This window comes from Haplochromis burtoni, unplaced genomic scaffold (genome assembly GCF_018398535.1).
Source record: "Haplochromis burtoni strain Fernald_Lab_line unplaced genomic scaffold, NCSU_Asbu1 Contig_159, whole genome shotgun sequence".
NCBI lineage: Eukaryota > Metazoa > Chordata > Actinopteri > Cichliformes > Cichlidae > Haplochromis > Haplochromis burtoni.
In genome coordinates, this window is record NW_024582520.1 from 560,731 (window position 1) to 565,730 (window position 5,000).

A 5,000-nucleotide genomic window follows, 5' to 3' on the forward strand; every position below is an offset into this window, starting at 1 on the left:
CACTCACTCACTCACTCACTCACTCACACACACACACACACACACTTTCCATATGAGGAGGCTGGTATGTGGACAGATTAAGCCCTGGCCGTGCTGGAACAGCCTTTCCTTCAGTTACACCATCACTGAAGCTCAGCCTGATCCTTCAGCTCTGGTTTTCTGCTTCGACCTTTTAAAGTTTTAGATCTGAAGCAGTATTTCACAAACAGGTCACAGAGGAAAACAACACATCAGTACAGCTTTTATCTGATAGTTTACAATATCTGTCTGATGTAAGTGTTTGAGAATGGCTGTCAGATTACAGCATTTATCCTCAACAGTTAACCGTCTCCTATGTGGGCCTTTATTTTGAAGGGCTCTCTGTTTTTTGGGAGTGAGGTCATGTTGGCGGGGCAGTTCAGGTGTGCTACTGTGAAAATCATTTGTTTCAGAGCTCCGGCACCCGGCCGGTAAGCCTGTGAGACTGAAACAGCGAAACACTCGCAGCAGTTTGGGTTTTTAGCTTTTTTGTTGTTCAGTCTGACACAACAGCACCTCCTGCTGACCACTTTGGTACTGACACATCTTGATAATATTATTCTATGAAAGGGAACCCAGCACTGCACACTTCTAAACCAGACTACATTTTATTCCTCACACAGGATCAGTTATTATATAATAATTAAATCTCATCACTGTAATTCAGTAGTTAAGCTTAAATGCATCTTTACTGTCTCCACACTCTTCTTCTACAATACTTGAGATACAGCGTGTTAAACCTCACCACTAGATGTCAGCAGAGTTCTGTCTTCTACCCAGCTGAAGTGCATAATCCTAGCTATGGTGGCTGCTGTAGGACAAATATATTTTACCGTATTAGAATAATATAAACATACCAACGAATGTGACGAATCGTCCATATGTTACACGTTGGGAATGATAATGCTCTGGGGCAGGCTGTAAAACTTTGTGAAAGGAGTATGATACGAGTCAGTGAGTCAGAGAAGCTCACTAGCTCGCTTACATCTGTACACAAGTGTGTTGCTAGCATTTGGTGGCTAAACTCCAAGCTAGGGGCTGATATTAAATGGCCGGCTGGGCTAGAATCTAATACTGAGTGTAGATTGCTAAGCTGTAGACTGGGAACTGCTACTGGAGTTCCAATCAGAAAACTATGGGAGGGTCTGTACGACAATGAACTTCGAACGGGGTGCTGATGCCCTGAGGACTGTGGGGATTCTCCTGCCTCTGGACTTCAATCGACTGATTTGACTTCTTAAAAAGTATGTGTCAATGCGAGGTTTCAGAGCTCAGCACAGAAACAGCTTTAGTGAAGGTTACAAATGATCTTCTTATGGCCTCTGACAGTGGACTCATCTCTGTGCTTGTCCTGCTAGACCTCAGTGCAGCGTTCGATACTGTCGACCATAATATCCTATTAGAGCGATTAGAACATGCTGTAGGTATTACAGGTACTGCACTGCAGTGGTTTGTATCATATCTATCTAATAGACTCCAGTTTGTGCATGTAAATGGAGAGTCCTCTTCACACACTGAGGTTAATTATGGCGTTCCACAGGGTTCAGTGCTAGGACCAGTTCTGTTTACATTATACATGCTTCCCTTAGGCAGCATCATTAGAAGACATAGCATACATTTACACTGCTATGCAGATGACACCCAGCTCTATCTGTCCATGAAGCCAGATAACACACACCAATGAGTTAAACTGCAGGAATGTCTTAAAGACATAAAGACCTGGATGGCCGCTAACTTTCTGCTTCTTAATTCAGATCAAACTGAGGTTATTGTACTCGGCCCTGAAAAGCTTAGAAATATGGTATCTAACCAGATTCTTACTCTGGATGGCATTACCTTGGCCTCCAGTAACACTGTGAGGAACCTTGGAGTCATTTTTGACCAGGACATGTCCTTCAACGCACATATTAAACAACTATGTAAGACTGCTTTCTTCCATTTGTGCAACATCTCTAAAGTTAGAAATATCCTGTCTCAGAGTGACGCTGAAAAACTAGTTCATGCATTTATTACTTCCAGGCTGGACGACTGTAATTCATGATTATCAGGAAGTCCTAAAAACTCCCTGAAAAGCCTTCAGCTAGTAAGGCTAAGGCTGCATCCTACCTCTTTCTTACAGCTAGAGGGGTACTCTTTGAGAATAAAGTAACGACTTCTGATACAATGTGTGGATTACAGATTACAGTGGTAGATTAAACACAGACAAAGAGGCTCCGAAGCATCAGAAACATTTATTTTACAACAGTACATCAGATAGTCGTTTCAGGCAAACGTCCACGCTACAAACACAAACCTCTACGCCTCTGTGTGTATGTACAGCACGTCTGCCATTTGTCACCTCGCCATCAGAACGGTTCACATCTAAAGATGTCTACATCCTCCTCACAGCGGCTAGTTCATCAATCATTACAAAGATCAGAAAATCAAAATAAATTAAATAATGCATCATTATTATCACCATGTGGCTGCTATCTTCTTACATACATCGGTTTCATTATTCGATGATGGAAATGTGCCGACTCCAGGTTTGGTCAGCCAATCAGGTAACGAGGCGTCTGCAGGTTTCACCGAAGCTCATTCAGAAGCTGTTTTAACCCAGCGATGGGGTCAATGTGAAAACAGGAACACAGCAACTTAAACGTGTTTGGGAAAATAAAACCTCTGATTTTCACGGATCTGCAGTTTGGCTCAGACCAGTCAGGAGTCGACTCGGCCGCTAGCATCGATACATATGGACATCAACGAGTGTCTGATCGAGCATCGAGATGTGGTGAAGAAATTTAGCCCGTTTGGTTCAACGTCGTCTTTTTTCTTTGTTTTTTGTTTTTACAAAAATCAATCTACAGACACGAACTAACAGGAAACTTCTGTGACAAATAAAAGCCTACATAATAAAACTTGTGTGATTGGTACAAACTGATTGTTCTGCTAGAAAACTGCTCGTCTGAACAATAATAAGACTTTGGATGTGAAAGCGTCCCTTCATCAACACCATTAATAAAAAGAAGGAAAAGCAAACCTAGAGACAGAGGGAAGAACGGTGAGGTCTAAACTTACACCACATGTACAGCATCGCTACCTCCGCACACTAAACTACAACAAACACGGGGCTCGATCAGTGTGCACGCAGACACACAGCGCCTCAATCCTTCACCTGTGGAAGACCATAAACATGAAGGGAGGAGGAGGAGGAGGAGGGACGAAGCTCGGAGGAGGAAACTGGAGCTTAATTACTGCTGAGAAACTACAGTAGTCTGATTACTCTTAGACTAAAAAGTAACTGAGTGGAAGAGAGCCATCCCGCTGTGTGTGCTGTCCGTGACGATTCATCATTGGATTTACCAATTTGGTAACTGCGTGCTCGGCGCTCTCTGACGGAAACGTGACTCCATGTTTGATGGCGTGCTCTCCCCTGATCTCTGTTTTCATGGGGACGCTGTGGTTGCTCAGTGTTTGTGCAACACGTTACTGTAATCACATTACAGTTACTAGTATGCTGTTACTCGCATTACAAAAGTTCTTCAGTTATCAGCACGGCAGGCAGAAAAAATTAAAAACTAAACAAAGTTTTTATTCTCATGGCAATCAGCTGATGGAGGAAAATGGCGGAGTGGTCGGAATTACCAGGCGTGTGCTGGGGAAGTGCCGACTGACAGAAACATCTGCATTATGCTGCTAACATCTGCACAAACAAAGAATCCCGAGTGATGTTAAAGCCGAGTGTATGCAGACTCCAGCCCGGCAGCCAGAGCCGATGGTGTCTCATGTTTTATCACCGCGGCTTTGGGCTGGTTTTCATCTCAGTGCTTGTGTGTGCGCGACTGTAGGCTCAGGTTTATATTGTTAATACGCCGACTCTGGAGGGACAAATCCACGGCAACTCAAAACACCAGCAAACAGAAACGGCGCAAAAACTGGGTTTTTGAGGAGACATTAACGTGATGGAGACATTAACGTGATGGAGACATTATGGAGACGTGATGGAGACATTAACGTGATGGAGACATTAACGTGATGGAGACATTAACGTGATGGAGACATGATGGAGACGTGATGGAGACGTGATGGAGACATTAACGTGTCGCACTGGCACGTGCTGAATAAAAAGCATTCACCTGCAGTGTGAGGGAGATGCAGCTAATGTGTGTTTTAATCACATGATTCCTGTAATAACATGTTTGCTATTAGCCATGTACTGTTAGCTTGTCATTGAGTTGCAGTATGTTTGACCTCTCAGGGCCACCGTAGATTGTGAGACGATGAGTTTCAGGTCATTTTGCAGAGTAATGAGAAAGTAATGTAACAAACAGTCTAGTTACAACATACTTGTTACTTTGCCTAGAAGTAATGCAGTATGTGTAGTTACTTTGTTAGTAACGACTCTCACCGGTGAGGAAGTGAAAACTGTTAGACGAGCAGGCCGTGGCGGTGGGTTGGTTTAGCATTTGTCCCGCCTTCCGTCCAGTGATTGGACGGTTAAAAGTGACCTGACCTTGTTCACCTGTTGGTTACCTGATGAAACCTCAGAGCTGAGAAGAAGCTGCCTCGCTGGCGCCCAGCTGAGAGAGTCAGCGTGTCACTTCCTGTCTATACTTTCATCTGAACATTAACCAAACCGGAGCGTTACTGCAAGTGTTTTTTTCTCTTCCTCCTGCAGGTTTCCTCCCTCCTCTTCCTCGTTTCACCTCAGAAATTCAAACATGAAAAAGGGAAAATCTGGGCTGAGCTCATTGTGACAGAAGCTGAGTGGGATTTCCAGGAGAGAGAGAGAGAGTGTGTGTGTGTGTGTGTGTGTGTGTGGTGTGTGCTGTGTAGTGTGTGTGTGTGTGTTTTTTATAGCATCGGTCTTGTAAGCTTTTTGGTGGCAATCATTGTAGGTAAGCTGAGTGGTTTCTGTGGCTGAAGATGGCTGCATCACGATGGGGTCCCTCCATCTGATGAGCCACACACATACCAGAACACACTCACCCAACAACACAACA